This window comes from Hyla sarda, chromosome 6 (genome assembly GCF_029499605.1).
Source record: "Hyla sarda isolate aHylSar1 chromosome 6, aHylSar1.hap1, whole genome shotgun sequence".
In the NCBI taxonomy this organism is placed as follows: Eukaryota; Metazoa; Chordata; class Amphibia; order Anura; family Hylidae; genus Hyla; species Hyla sarda.
Window position 1 is genome coordinate 179,115,954 of NC_079194.1, and position 16,907 is coordinate 179,132,860.

The following is a 16,907-nucleotide window of genomic DNA, read 5'->3' on the forward strand; positions in this document are numbered from 1 at the left end:
TCAGTCCAGCGATCTGCGGCGATTCCGGGTCAATCGGGTCTCCAGTGACCCGGTGAGCCAGAATTACTGGCTGATCGGGGCCGTCAGAGATGGCCCCGAACAGCGATAGCCAGGAGGGGTGAGGTGGCACTGGTGCCACCTCACGATCGCCCTGATTCGTTGGCCGGTTTACCGGCCGACCAATCAGGGCGCCTGCTGCGGCTGTCACTCCCGCAACCCGCTCCGCCCCTCTTCCGGAGGTCGTGAGCGGGTGCGGGAAGAAGACCCCGGGAGCTGGGGACCCCGATCCCCGGCGTCAATGTTGGGATCGGGGCCCCAGGAGCAGCGGCGGCAAGGGACTGACCTGCAGCGGAGCAGCAGCAGGAGGTGACTGACAGCCTCCTGCTGTTGCTTAGCAACAGCTCCCAGCATACAAAAAGGGCATGCTGGGAGTTGTAGTTATGCAACAGCAGGAGGCAGACCACCACAACTCCCAGCATTTCCTTATGGGCATGCTGGGACTTGTAGTTTTGCAACAGCTGGAGGCACATTTTTTCTATGGAAAAGTGTACCTTCAGCTGTTGTATAACTACAACTCCCAGTTTGCACAATCAGCTAAAGTGCATGCTGGGAGTTGTAGTGGTGCATCTGCTGGTTGCATAACTATAACTCCCTGCATGCCCGTTGGCTGTCGGTGACTGATGAGAGTTGTAGTTTTGCAACAGCTGAAGGCACACTGAGTTAAGTAGCAAACCAGTGTGTCTCCAGCTGTTGCATAACTACAATTCCCAGCATCCCCAGCCAAAGTAGTATGCCTCCAGCTGTTGCATAACTACAAGACCCAACATGCCCTTCCGCTGTCCGTGCATGCTGGGGGTTGTAGCTTTTGCAACAGCTGAAGGCACACTGGTTGCAAAACGCTGAGTTTGTTACCAAACTCGGTGTTTCACAACCAGTGTGCCTCCAGGTGTGGCAAAACTACAACTCCCAGCATGCACTGATAGACCGTACATGCTGGGAGTTGTAGTTTTGCAACAGCTGGAGGTATTTCCCCCCCAATGTGAACGTACAGGGTACACTCACATGGGCGGAGGTTTACAGTTAGTATCCGGCTGCAAGTTTGAGCTGCGGCAAATTTTCTGCCGCTGCTCAAACTGCCAGCGAGAAAATACTGTGAACCCCCGCCCGTGTGACTGTACCCTAAAAACACTACACTAACACAAAATAAAATAAAAAGTAAAAAACACTACATATACACATACCCCTACACAGCCCCCCTCTCCTCCCCAATAAAAATGAAAAGCGTCTGGTACGCCACTATTTCCAAAACGGAGCCTCCAGCTGTTGCAAAACAACTACTCCCAGTATTGCCAGATAGCCACTGACTGTCCAGGCATGCTGGGAGTTTTACAACAGCTGGAGGCACCCTGTTTGGGAATCACTGGCGTAGAATGTCCACCCCTATGCAAATCCCTAATTTAGGCCTCAAATGAGCATGGCGCTCTCACTATGGAGCCCTGTCGTATTTCAAGCCAACAGTTTAGAGCCACATATGGGGTATCGCTGTACTCGGGAGAAATTGTGTTACAAATTTTTGGGGGGATTTTCTGCTATTACCCTTTTTAAAAATGTAAAATTTTTGGGAAAACAAGCATTTTAGTAAAAAAAAATTTTTTTTTACATATGCAAAAGTCGTGAAACACCTGTGTGGTGTAAAGGTTCACATTACCCCTTGTTGCGTTCCCCGAGGGGTCTAGTTTCCAAAATGGTATGCCGTTTTTTTTTTTTTTTTGCTGTTCTGGCACCATAGGGGCTTCCTAAATGCGGCTTGCCCCCAGAGCAAAATTTGCTTTCAAAAAGCCAAATGTGGCCTGTAGTGCGCCAGCAGAGCACTTTTCACCCCCATATGGGGTGTTTTCTGAATCGGGAGAAATTGGACTTCAAATTTTGGGGGGTGTTTTCTGCTATTACCCTTTTTAAAATTGTAAAAAATTTTGGGAAACCAAGCATTTTAGGTAAAAAAATATTTTTTTTTTTACATATGCAAAAGTCGTGAAACACCTGTAGGGTATTAAGGTTCACATTACCCCTTGTTACGTTCCCCGAGGGGTCTAGTTTCCAAAATGGTATGCCATGTGTTTTTTTTTGCTGTTCTGGCACCATGGGGGCTTCCTAACTGCGGCATGCCCCCAGAGCAAAATTTGCTTTCAAAAAGCCAGATGTGACTCCTTCTCTTCTGAGACCTGTAGTGCGCCAGCAGAGCACTTTTCACCCCCATATGGGGTGTTTTCTGAATGGGGAGAAATTGGGATTCAAATTTTGGGGGGTATTTTCTACTATTACCCGTTTTAAAAATGTAAACATTTTGGGAAACCAAGCATTTTAGGTAAAAAACATTTTTTTTTTTTACATTTGCAAAAGTCGTGAAACACCTGTAGGGTATTAAGGTTCACATTACCCCTTGTTACGTTCCCCGAGGGGTCTAGTTTCCAAAATTGTATGCCATGTGTTTGTTTTTTTGCTGTTCTGGCACCATAGGGGCTTCCTAAATGTGGCGTGCCCCCAGAGCAAAATGTGCTTTCAAAAAGCCAGATGTGACTCCTTCTCTTCTGAGACCTGTAGTGCGCCAGCAGAGCAATTTTCACCCCCATATGGGGTGTTTTCTGAATCGAGAGAAATTGGGCTTCAAATTTTGGGGGGTATTTTCTGCTATTACCCTTTTTAAGAATGTAACATTTTTGGGAAACCAAGCATTTTAGGTAAAATTTTTTTTTTTTTTTTTTTACATATGCAAAAGTCGTGAATCACCTGTGGGGTATTAAGGTTCACTTTACCCCTTGTTACGTTCTCCGAGGGGTCTAGTTTCCAAAATGGTATGCCATGTGGTTTTTTTTTTTGCTGTCCTGGCACCATAGGAGCTTCCTAAAGGTGAAACCATTTGTCGCTCCTTCCCTTCTGAGCCCTCTACTGCGCCCACCGAACACTTTACATAGACATATGAGGTATGTGCTTACTCGAGAGAAATTGGGTTTCAAATACAAGTAAAAATTTTCTCCTTTTTACCCCTTGCAAAAATTCAAAAATTGGGTCTACAAGAACATGCGAGTGTAAAAAATGAAGATTTTGAATTTTCTCCTTCACTTTGCTGCTATTCCTGTGAAACACCTAAAGGGTTAATACACTTACTGAATGTCATTTTGAATACTTTGGGGGGTGTAGTTTTTATAATGGGGTCTTTTATGGGGTATTTCTAATATGAAGACCCTTCAAATCCACTACAAAACTGAACTGGTCCCTGAAAAATAGTGAGATTGAAAATTTTGTGAAAAATTTCAAAATTGCTGCTGAACTTTGAAGCCCTCTGGTGTCTTCCAAAAGTAAAAACTCATAACTTTTATGATGCAAACATAAAGTAGACATATTGTATATGTGAACCAAAAAAAATTTATTTTGAATATCCATTTTCCTTACAAGCAGAGAGCTTCAAAGTTAGAAAAATGTCAAATTTTCATTTTTTTCATCAAATTTGGGGATTTTTCACCACTAAGTTAAAGTAGAATATGTCACGAAAAAACAATCTCGGAATCAGAATGATAACTAAAAGCATTCCAGAGTTCTTAATATTTAAAGTGACAGTGGTCAGATTTGCAAAAAACGCTCTGGTCCTTAAGGTGTAAAATGGCCTGGTCCTTAAGGGGTTAATCTTCCAACATAAGGGACATTCTTACCTGTTGCGCACTCTGGTGGAGGCGCTGGATAAGGAGGGCATTGCCTGGTCTGAGCCTGATACACCTCCGATACCTGCTCTTCCCCAGAGGGCACCGAGACCGTCCCGTACCTGGACACAAGTTTCTTCTCCTAGGCGTAAATCAAGGAGATGTATGGGAAATGTGGAGGCCACCTGACTGTGATTGTATCCACTGCTTTTTGTCCTTATTGTTCTGGGACCTGTTCCTGTCTATAGTGGCTGGCGAGTCTGCATTTGTGCACCCCACGACCTCGGCTGAGGATGGAAGTATGCCGGTCCTCAGTAATATGGGGCTCGGCTTTCCGTTTGGACTTTTCTGTTTATTGTTGTGTTCGTTTGTCTTGTTTTTTGCTTGTTCGTGGATTGCTTTATACAGTCTTACTAGTCATGGTTGATGGTTATGTATATTTGAGCCACTTCCATTGCTATTGCAATGGGTAGAATTCTGTCACATATAGTTATGGGATTCAACTCCTCGGCTAAGCGGCAGAAGGCATTCCGTGACTATACTATGCATAAACCTGATATTATCTGTATCCAAGAGACTCATTTCACAGTTTTGTCTCAGCCTTCCCATCTCCATTCACGTTATTCCAGGTTTTATGTGTCCTCTTTTACTTCCAAATGCCGGGGGTTCTAATCTGTGTCCATAATAATTTTCCCCTAGAGGTGGACCAAGTGCACTGTGACGAGGAGGGTAGATACGTGCTGCTGTTGGGCTCCCTGTACGGTAAGCGAATATGCCTGCTCAATTCCTATGCTCCCACCTATAACCCGATCTCGTTTTTCTTTTCTCTCTGCTCTATCCTTCTCTCCTACTCATATGACACTTTACTCTGGGCGGGCGATTTCAATTTTGTATTCAATAGCTCTCTAGACAGGTCTTCTCCCCCCCCTTTCTAGATCTAGGGTCCTACAGCGCAGACTCTGCTCCACATTCAGGTCTCCTCAGTTAGCGGACACTTGGAGAGAACATAATGGCACTACTAGGGTGCTACTCCTACTACTCCCCATCACAAAAACACTACATTTGGATTGGATTCTACTCAATACGCCCTCCCTGCCAAATCTATTATATGCTCGGCATATTGCCTCGCCGTGGTCTGACCACGACGTGGTATATGCTGACCTTGACTTTGTGGGTGGGCCGCTCACTCCATTCAAATGGAGACTTAATGAGGCTCTAATGTCGAATCCTGTGGTCCGACAGTAGATCTCGGATGATTTGACCCACTATTTCTCTCTTAATGCCACCCCGCAAGCTAACCCGATTTGGGTGTGGTCGGCCCACAAAGCTTACGTCAGGGGGAGACTGATATCCTTGGCATCTGGGCTGAAGCGGGCCCGTAACAGACATCAACGTACATTGCAAGACAAACTTGCTAGATTAACTATAGCTCATCAAAGGAATCCTTCCCTATATCTTACCAGGGCCCTCAAGGAGACCAGATTGCGGCTGGATGCGGTGCTCTCCCATAACGTTGAGAAGGCCTTGCGCTGGACCAATGCGACATACTACAGGTATGTGAAAAAACCTGACAAACTGCTTGCGCGTATGCTGCAGCAGCGTCAGAGGCTCAACTATGTTCACTCCATCCAGCTGTGCCCTGGCTCTCACACCTCACATCCGAACCGCATATATGACACATTCTTTTCTTTTTACTCTCGCCTTTATTCCCCTATGGACCTCCCGCCACACTACTACTCTCGCCTCCGTTCTTTCCTCCACTCCCTCACCCTTCCCGCTCTCACTGCTGCTGATGTTGACTCTCTTATTGTCCCCCATTACATATGAGGAAGTGTCGGACACCATATCCTCCCTGAAATTAGGCAAGGCCCCAGGTCCTGATGGCCTGTCGGCCCAATATTATAAAAAATATTCCTCCCTTGTTCCCCATTTAGTCTCTTTGTTTAACCACTTAGCCCGGGCCCCTTCCCTCCCACCGGAATATTTAGATGCGCTAATAACGGTTATCCCCAAACCCAATAAAAATGCCTCTGTTGTTTCCAACTATAGACCCATCCCCTAATCAACCTTGACACTAAAATTCTGACGTCCATTTTAGCACACAGGCTGAATCCGATTCTGCCACGGTTGATACATGCCGACCAGGTGGGTATCATCCCTGGCCGACAGGCTGCTGACAACATACGAAAGGTTCTGGATGTTGTGCACTGGGCCTCCGCTAGCTCATCCCCTCTTATGCTACTATCGCTGGATATCAAAAAAGCTTTTGATTGCGTTTCCTGGACCTTCTTATGGGGGGTTTTGGAGGTGATGGGCTCCGGGGGCTCCTTTGTCCACATTCTTAAACTCTTGTATTCCGCCCCCTCCGCCTTTCTGAAATTGCCCACATCCTCTCCTAAGCCTATTCGGATAGGGCGAGGCACCCGACAGGGTTGCCCGCTTTCCACGGCCCTTTTCGCCTTGATCATGGAGCCTTTGGCTACCCTGATCAGGAACTCCCCCTCGATTATGGGGATCACCATTGGCCCTTCCACATATAAATTAAACCTCTTTGCTGATGACCTCTTGCTGACACTTTCTCATCCACTCTCTTCTCTACCTAATTTATTTTCTCTCCTGTCTGACTTCACTGCTCTTTCTGGTCTGAAAATTAATCCCTCTAAATCGGAATCCCTATACCCCCCCAACACAAAAACTCCTCTCCCTGAACTTTGATTTCCCTCCCCCAACCAGAGCCCTTCCCTATCTGGGGGTACGACTTACCCCAGAGATCGCCTCCCTTTATAATGCTAACTATCCTCCATTATTTAGAACGATCAGACAGGATCTCCACTCTTGGGATCGGCCTTATTTGTCCTGGATAGGCAGGGTACCATCAAAATGGTAGTATTACCCAGACTGTTGTATTTGTTCCGTACCCTGCCTGTCCCGGTTTCAACAGCGGAGATCAAATCCCTTCAGTCTGATGTTTTCAAGTTTATATGGAAGTCAAGGTGTCCTAGGATACCACGCAATATTATGCATTTTCATAAACGGCTGGGTGGGCTTTCAGTTCCTAACTTTGCTAAATACTTTTATGCCGCTAGACTGAGCCAGTTGGCCTGGTTCCTGGCGGATGGGGAGGTCCTGTTATGGGTTGGGCTGGACTCCTCACTCATCTCCCCTCACTCTTTCTCTTCCCTAATGTGGGCAACCCCTCCGGTAGCAAAATATGTCCCCTACTCTGCCTTACTTACCTTACACTCTCTGTCCCTGTGGCGGTTGGTCCGTTTTCGTTTCTCTCTACAATCTTGTCCCTCCCCTATGACTCCTCTCTTTCATAATCCTTCTTTTTCCCCTGGTTTGACCTCCTCCAGCTTCTCTTGGTGGTCAGAACGTTCGCTCCACATTGTCAATAGTTTTCATAGATGGGGTAGACTCCTCACCCTGGACGACTTTAAACTACAATACTCACCTCCCCCTTCGGAACACTTCCGCACATGTCAGATATTCTCCTATCTACACTCCCTGTTTCCAACAGGCATCATCCTCCAGCTGACAAGGTTTGAACGTCTTATGTTATACTCGCCCTCTAGGAGGGGGATACTGGCAATCGTTTCTGGTCTTCTCAACTCCCCCCACACAACACCAAGTTGGCCTTCATGAGACAATGGGAGGCAGACCTGCAGATTGAGATGCCCCTGGAGGTCTGGCGCGAATGTTGTGACGTTTTAAGTAGAGGCAGCTGGCAGGTGTCCCTTACCAAAACTTCACTCAAAATATTAAATAGAGCTTATTATGTCCCGGCTCGCCTACACTCTATGTTTCCCTCTGTCTCTCCGACCTGCTTTGGGGGCTGCTTTGCTGTGGGTACCATGCTCCACATATGGTGGACGTGCGACGTGGTCAAATCTTACTGGACCTCAATCCTTGCTATTCTACGCTCTGTGCTTTCCTCCCGCTGTCCTTTTCTTCCTACCTTCTGTCTCTTTAGCAGGCGACCGAGCAGGATGCCCAACAGCCAGTTTAGACTGGCCCAATTTATACTGTTGGCGGCCAGAATCCACATTGCGGGTAACTGGAAGTCCCCTGTCCTCTCAGTAGATAGAGTCCTGGATAGGATTAACCAAATTATGCTCTTTGAACGGATTACTGCTGTACGTACAGATACCCTGGACAACTTTGACAAGATATGGTCACCATGGTTTTCCTCGTCGTACTGTCCGGAGCTTATATATTCCTCTGTTTCGTAACCTATTATTTAGTGAATGTGATTAGATCTTTTGCCATTGTTACGCCTAGCGCTCCGGGCCCCCGCTCCTCCCCGGAGCGCTCACGGTGTCTTTCTCCCTGCAGCTCCCCGGTCAGTCCCGCTGACCGGGAGCGCTGCTCTGTCATGGCCGTTGGGGATGCGATTCGCACAGCGGGACGCACCCGCTCGCGAATCGCATCCCAGGTCACTTACCCGTTCCCGTCCCCTGCTGTCATGTGCTGGCGCGCGCGGCTCCGCTCTCTAGGGCGCGCGCGCGCCAGCTCCCTGAGACTTAAAGGGCCAGTGCACCAATGATTGGTGCCTGGCCCAATTAGCTTAATTGGCTTCCACCTGGTCCCTGACTATATCTAACCTCCTCCCATGCACTTCCTTGCCGGATCTTGTTGCCCTTGTGCCTAGTGAAAGCGTTTTGTGTGTTTAAAGCCTGTGTACCAGAACTTCTGCTATCTCCCCTGACTACGAACCTTGCCGCCTGCCCCCGACCTTCTGCTACGTCCGACTTTGCTTCTGCCTACTCCCTTGTACCTCGCCTATCTTCAGCAGCCAGAGAGGTGAGCCGTTGCTAGTGGATACGACCTGGTCACTACCGCCGCAGCAAGACCATCCCGCTTTGCGGCGGGCTCTGGTGAAAACCAGTAGTGTCTTAGAACCGGTCCACTAGCACGGTCCTCGCTATCCCTCTCTGGCACAGAGGATCCACCTCCTGCCAGCCGGCATCGTGACAGTAGATCCGGCCATGGATCCCGCTGACGTCCCTCTGCCTTATGTCTCTGATATCACCACGGTGGTCGCCCAGCAATCCCGACAGATCGCCCATCTAACCCACCAGCTGTCGGAAGTATTCACCATTGTGCAGCAACTTCAGTCGCAACTTCAGCAGCAATCATCTCCTCCGCCAGCTCCTGCACCCCTTCCGCAGCGAGTGGCCACTCCTAGCCTCCGCCTGTCCTTGCCGGACAAATTTAATGGGGACTCTAAGTTTTGCCGTGGCTTTCTTTCGCAATGTTCCCTGCACATGGAGATGATGTCGGACCAGTTTCCTACTGAAAGGTCTAAGGTGGCTTTCGTAGTCAGCCTTCTGTCTGGAAAAGCCCTGTCATGGGCCACACCGCTCTGGGACCGCAATGACCCCGTCACTGCCTCTGTACACTCCTTCTTCTCGGAAATTCGAAGTGTCTTTGAGGAACCTGCCCGAGCCTCTTCTGCTGAGACTGCCCTGCTGAACCTGGTCCAGGGTAATTCTTCCGTTGGCGAGTACGCCATACAATTCCGTACTCTTGCTTCTGAACTTTCCTGGAATAATGAGGCCCTCTGCGCGACCTTTAAAAAAGGCCTATCCAGCAACATTAAAGATGTTCTGGCTGCACGAGAGACTCCTGCTAACCTGCATGAACTCATTCATCTAGCCACTCGCATTGACATGCGTTTTTCTGAGAGGCATCAAGAGCTCCGCCAGGAAAAAGACTTAGATCTCTGGACTCCTCTCCCACAGTCTCCACTGCAATCTGCGCCTAGGCCTCCCGCCGAGGAGGCCATGCAAGTGGATCGGTCTCGCCTGACCCTGGAAGAGAGGAATCGCCGTAAGGAAGAGAATCTTTGTCTGTACTGTGCCAGTACTGAACATTTTTTGGTGGATTGCCCAATCCGTCCTCCACGTCTGGGAAACGCACGCTCGCACCCAGCTCTCGTGGGTGTGGCATCTCTTGATGCTAAGTCGGCTTCTCCACGTCTCACGGTGCCTGTTCGGATTTCTACTTCAGCCAGCTCTCCCCTCTCAGCCGTGGCCTGCCTGGACTCTGGAGCTTCTGGGAATTTTATTCGGGAGTCCTTAGTGAATAAATTCCGCATTCCGGTGACCCGTCTTGTCAAGCCACTCCACATTTCCGCGGTCAACGGAGCCAGGTTGGATTGCACCGTGCGTTACCGCACGGAGCCCCTCCTAATGTGCATCGGACCTCATCACGAGGAAATTGTATTTTTTGTCCTTCCTAATTGCACTTCTGAAGTTCTCCTTGGACTACCCTGGCTTCAACACCATTCCCCAACCCTGGATTGGTCCACTGGGGAGATCAAGAGTTGGGGTCCCTCTTGTTCCAAGGACTGCCTTCAACCGGTTCCCAGTACTCCCTGCCGTGACCCTGTGGTTCCTCCTGTATCCGGTCCCCCTAAGGTCATTAAGGACTCTGCCTGCCACAGGAAATGCCTCTCCCCCCCTCCCAGTCCCATCAGGCAAGCCTCTGTGTCCCCTCATGGCCCTCGTCCTGGTGTCACACTGCCCCGTGCCAGGTCTCGCCCTCTGCCCTCTCTCCCCATTCCTACTCCTGCTGTTCTGCCTGCCGTTGAGGAATCCCTCCATCCTTTCCCGGTGTCCTCATCCCAGGGGAGGCAGTTACCGGACAAAGAGAAGGGGAGACCTAAGGGGGGGGGTACTGTTACGCCTAGCGCTCCGGGCCCCCGCTCCTCCCCGGAGCGCTCACGGCGTCTTTCTCCCTGCAGCTCCCCGGTCAGTCCCGCTGACCGGGAGCGCTGCTCTGTCATGGCCGTTGGGGATGCGATTCGCACAGCGGGACGCACCCGCTCGCGAATCGCATCCCAGGTCACTTACCCGTTCCCGTCCCCTGCTGTCATGTGCTGGCGCGCGGCTCCGCTCTCTAGGGCGCGCGCGCGCCAGCTCCCTGAGACTTAAAGGGCCAGTGCACCAATGATTGGTGCCTGGCCCAATTAGCTTAATTGGCTTCCACCTGGTCCCTGACTATATCTAACCTCCTCCCATGCACTTCCTTGCCGGATCTTGTTGCCCTTGTGCCTAGTGAAAGCGTTTTGTGTGTTTAAAGCCTGTGTACCAGAACTTCTGCTATCTCCCATGACTACGAACCTTGCCGCCTGCCCCCGACCTTCTGCTACGTCCGACTTTGCTTCTGCCTACTCCCTTGTACCTCGCCTATCTTCAGCAGCCAGAGAGGTGAGCCGTTGCTAGTGGATACGACCTGGTCACTACCGCCACAGCAAGACCATCCCGCTTTGCGGCGGGCTCTGGTGAAAACCAGTAGTGTCTTAGAACCGGTCCACTAGCACGGTCCTCGCTATCCCTCTCTGGCACAGAGGATCCACCTCCTGCCAGCCGGCATCGTGACAGCCATGACTATTGTGCTGTACTACCATTACATGCTTATCCACGACTGGTTATACTGTTCTTGTACCTGTTTGCAAAACATATGCTCGGGCTGTGTCCCGTATTTTAGCCAATGTTTTTGTATTGCTACCTGACTTCCTTAATAAATTTGATCTGTTTGACACTAAAACCGAAAATGTAAAACTTTTATTTTATTTTATTTTGGGGGGGGGGGGGGGGGTTACTGAGTGCACTTTACATTAAAAATGACATGTTACCTCTATTCTGTGGGTTAATACCCATGGTTAAATGCTTTTCTATTATTAGGGTGTGTTCACACATATTTTCTGCTGCAGATTTGCTCCAGCAGATTTTGCTGCCCGTTGGAGTCAATAGGCAACAAAATTGGCAGCATTAGGCAAAATTTCCCCTTTTTTTCCCTGCATTTTTTGGGTGAAAAAAAACACCAAAAAAAAAACGTCAGAGAAAACGGCAGTGCAATTTCTTGCGTCTGATATTTTTTCTAGCTTTTTTTCTGGTGTTTTTGCATTTGAGTGGAAATTGCATTTTTGGCCCCTTTGGCGTTTTTATCAAAATTTGTTGGGTACCAAAAAAAGTAGTGATAGAAAAAATGTTATTTAATGAAATTTATATTTTTTTTAATGAAATTTTAATAAATTTTTAAACAGGGATCAATTTATGTGGGTGAGCAGGGCACTAAAAATGTAGCCTACAATAATAAAAAGGTAGTGTGTGTGGGTTTTTCACTTTAAAAATAATATTTTTAAGGTAGTACTATTACTCCCAGCATGAAACACACTGTTCCATGATGGGAGTAGTAGTTCCAGTACTAATAAACAGATCGCCCTGGATGTCACTCCTGACACCCGATGCGATCATCCATAATATAGCAGAGATGCGGAGCGGCTCTATACAGCGCTCACATCTCAGCACTATACTCTGTCCGGCCAGTGAGGTGAAACGAAATTTACATCACTCCTATTTTCCGCCCAGAGTGGGGATTGACCGAATGGTGGCAGCCAATCTCTGCTCTCAACGAGAAATATGAATGGTGAGTGGCCGGTCGGAGTACAGAGCAGAGATTCATATTTCACGTAGAGAGCTGTGATTGACTAGATGGTTCCAGCCAATCACAACTCTCTATGGGAAATATGAATAGGTGTATATATACGGCAGTGCAGGGGACCATAGAAGAGCGGCAAGCCACATCTATACATCATACAGGAGGTTCGCAACTGGTGTCAGAAGCACAGGTACCACTACTCCCATCATGGAACAGTGTATTCTATGCTGGAAGTAGTAGTACTACCTAAAAAATGTTTTTAAAAAAGTGAAAAACCCACACGCACTACATTTTTATTATTGTCGGCTACACTTTTAGTGCCCTGCCAGCCTACATAAATTGATTCCTGTTTAAAAATAAATTGCATTTCATATAATAAAGATACATTTTGTTAAATACAATTTTTCCCATCACTACTGTATCTCTTTTTTATATATATTTTTTTAATGGTACCCTACAAAATTTTATTAAAAAAGGTATCTCCATCACTTTTTTGAATCGCTAAAGTCCAAAAATAAATAAAAACCGCCTGCAAAAACGCCAAAGTTAATACCCACATGTCGTCAGACTGGAAAGAAATACACAACTTCCTCTGGAACATACAGTGATAAGTACTGGAAGGATTAAGATTTTTTTTAAATAAATAATTTACAAATCTGTTTAACTTTTTAGCACCAGTTGATTTAGAATTTTTTTCCACCAGGATACAACTTTAATATTTTTAAATAGAAGTAATTTACAAATCTGTTTAACTTTCCGGCAGTAGTTGATTTGAAAACAATTGTTTTCCACCAGAGTACCCCTTTAATGTTGTGTCCCCTCAAAATAACTCAACACACAGCCATTAATGCCTAAACCTTGGCAACCAGGTGAGTCCAGAGCTGGAGAAAATCCCCATAGGAAACATATGCTTGTCAGATGTCAGCAGAGAGCACTGTGGTCATGACATCAGAGGAAATGCATTTCTTTTTTGGATTTCTCTTTAGTATACAGCCCCTAAAAAGTACTGGAAGGATTAAGAATTTTTAATAGAAGTGATTTACAAATCTGTTTAAAGGGGTTGTGTGCTGCCCTGCAGTACGGAGCTCCGCTCACAGCGTCCGGAAGTTCATTACTCCGAACGCTGTGTGCGGGCTTCCGTGTTCGCGGCCGCCGGGCGTGATGTCACGCCCGTCCCCTTCGTGACGTCTCGCCCGCCCCCTCGTGACGTCACGCCCACCCCCTCTACCAAAGTCTATGGGAAGGGGACGTGACAGCGGTCGCGCCCCCTTCCCATAGACTTTCGTTGAGGGGGCGGGCGAGACTTTACGAGGGGGCGGGCGAGACGCCACGAAGGGGCCGGGTGTGACATCACGCCCGGCGGCCGCAAACACAGAAGCCCGCACACGGAAGCCCGCACCCCTTTAACTTTCTGGCACCAATTGATTAAAAAAAAAAAAAAAAGTTTCCACGGGAGTAGCCCTTTAAGGCAAAACAGCTGCCACAAGAAAACTGTATGTAGATACAACATGATTATCAAACCTCTTATTTAAGAACATATGACCATTTTCTTTAAATTTTTGGTGTAAATACTCTTTGATGTTAATACTCTTAATTTTTACTTTTTAAGTTGCACTGGAAAATTTAGTGCCTGGTTGCTTAAACCCTGTGTCCCAGAGAGAGTAATGTATGGTACAGCAGATATGATGTATGATGATGTATAATTGTTCTCATATTTTCATACTGAATATCATTTTTAAATTATCTAAAAGGTTTACTATATTTTTTCATATATAATTTTTCTTTGTATTTTAAGCCCTTTGAAATAATAACAATAATAATGTACAATAATAAACAATAAATAAAAATATATGTGTTAATGGTTTTCATAGACAGCACAAATTAGCATCTCTATCTCTTCTCTCACTCAGAGCCCACAAATCCTCCAATTCTTGATAAATTTTCATAATGCTCAATCCCACCGATTTAATATGGTGGTATATAGAGGGGTAAGTAATAATGAAAGTCATTACGATTATAAAGGTAAGAGGAAAAAAAGAGGAAGATAGGGAAAAGGCAGACAGAATGTCAAAGCCCAAGTCTGGCATTTGCTTATTTAAATTCAATCATGCAGCCCCAGTCAAGCTGAGAAATAGATGGCCAGCTTTATGAATTTCTGATCACACGGCTGATAGGTTATAAGAAGGGACGTAATCCTATTGAGCAAGTCTATTTCTCCAAGCAAGGGCAAGTGATAGCTGCCCTTCCCATGCAGCTCTTTGCTTGCCCTTTCTTTAATTCATTCCCCTTCTTTATAAAAGGGGCAGAAAAATCAGAATACGCATTTCTGTGATGATAAATGCACAATAATGATTCTGCCAAGATGTGGCTGCGCCTATAAAAGCAGATATTGCTCTCTCAGACCACATATTTCTTCTTTTTAAACCTAATTGCATTTTCATTCCCTTGCTCCTTTACAACAATAAGAAAAATTGGAGAAATGAAAGCTTAGACTTTGCCTACCCTTATTTCACCTTTTTCTTATAATTTATCATATTACATTAGTTGTTTTCTGCCTGTAAAATAAAGCTGCGTTTCTTGTCGGCTTATGGTATCTTAATTTGAACTCTCCAACTTAACTGGAATAGCTTTGCTCCTTTCAAAGTATGGTATTAAATAGACATTTCAAATAAAACTTAAAATGTGATATGTTGCGCCTCAGAAATATATACCGTATATAAGCCGTCCAGAATATAAGCCGAGGCCCATAATTTCCCCCCAAAAACCCAGGAAAAGTTATTGACTCATCTATAAGCCTAGGGTGGGAAATACATCATCCCCCCATGTCATCATCCCCCCCCGTCATCATCCAGACCCCTGTCATTAACACCCCCATCATCATCACCCTGTCATCATCCCCCCCCTTCATCATCACTGTCTGTCATCATCACCGCCTGTCATCATCACCCCTGTCATCATCCAGACCCCCGCCATTAACACCCCCGTCATCATTCCCCCCTTCATCATCACCGCCTGTCAATCCCTTCTCAGTGGTCTTCAACCTGCGGACCTCCAGATGTTGCAAAACTACAACTCCCAGCATGCCCGGGCTAGTAGCTCCGGGCTATCCATCTTCACCGGGAGGCTCTCTTTTCCGCTTGGGCCCCAGACTAGTGACGTTGCCTTGACGAGGATGCGCACGTCAAGTCCCTGCGTGGTGGCATCAATGCAGCGTCACTAGTCCGGGGCCAGAGTGGAAGAGAAGAGAGCCTCCCGGTGAAAATGGACAGCCCGTAACGACTAGTCCCCCTCCCCCCCCCCCCCCCCCACTGGACGGTCTCTGCAGCATAGATGGCCCGGGCCAGCTCACCCTTCCTTCCCACCGAGTGGAGGTGAATAGAAAACAAAAGGGGGGTCTGGATGATGACGAAGGCTGCAGTGGTCTTCGACCTGCGGACCTCCAGATGTTTCAAAACTACAACTCCAAGCATGACCGGACAGCCGATGGCTGTCCGGGCATACTGGGAGTTGTAGTTTTGCAACATCTGGAGGTCCACAGGTTGAAGACCACTGAAAGGGATTGACAGGCCAGAAAGTTTTTTTGTTCACTCGAGTATAAGCTGGGGGGGCGTTTTCAGCACGAAAAATCGCGCTGAAAAACTCGGCTTATACTCGAGTATATACGGTATATATTTTAACAGAGGATATTGATTAGTTACACAAAACAATGCTAAGAGCAAAATAAATCCAGTAGTAGTTGTTACATGATGCTCAAAAACATGCACAGCATTTTTTGTAACATTTTGTTACATATTTAAGGGGCATCTGACACTTAATTAAAGGTGAGGGCAGCATAAAGTAGTTAAAGAAAAACCCCGATCCATGCAATGTGTCACTTTTTCCTAGTCTAAAATCACTGTTCATAAGATGCATACTACACAGCAAAGGCGCTGCTCTATAGTCTGTGAGATTCATGATCTGTCACTCCCCCTGCCCACTCAGACCTGATTAATAGCTGTATGCCTATACACAGTAAGGGCTACCAAATAGAATTCACTGACAATAAAGAAATGTCAAATGCAGTCCTGTGTAACATAAAATATGTGGCCTTTTCCATAATACTTCTCCCCATTTTTACCCACCATTTTTTACTTCCTCCTTTCTATGTTACTTTTCTGGACTGGACTGACTTATGGCCTGTTTCTTAAAGGGGTACTCCAGTGGAAAACTTTTTTTTTTAATCAACTGGTGCCAGAAGGTTAAACAGATTTGTAAATTACTTCTATAAAAAATCTCAATCCTTCCAGTACTTATTAGCTGCTGAATACTACAGAGGAAATTATTTTCTTTTTGGAACACAGAGCTCTCTGCTGAATCACAAGCACAGTGCTCTCTGCTGACATCTCTGTTCATTTTAAGAACTGTCCAGAGTAGGAGAAAATCCCCATAGAAAACATATGCTGCTCTGGACAGTTGCTAAAATGGACAGAGATGTCAGCAGAGAGCACTGTGTTCCAAAAAGAAAATAATTTCCTCTGTAGTATTCAGCAGCTAATACGTACTGGAAGGATTAAGATTTTTTTAAAGAAGTAATTTACAAATCTGTTCAACTTTTTGGCACCAGTTGATTTAAAGAAAAAAAGTTTTCCACCGGGGTACCCCTTTATCCCCTTAACCTCTTAAGGACCCATGACATACGCGTACGTCATGAGTCCGCTCCTGATCTATAATGCGGGGCCACAATGGCCGGGACCCGTGGCTAATAGCATGCGGCATTGGTCACTG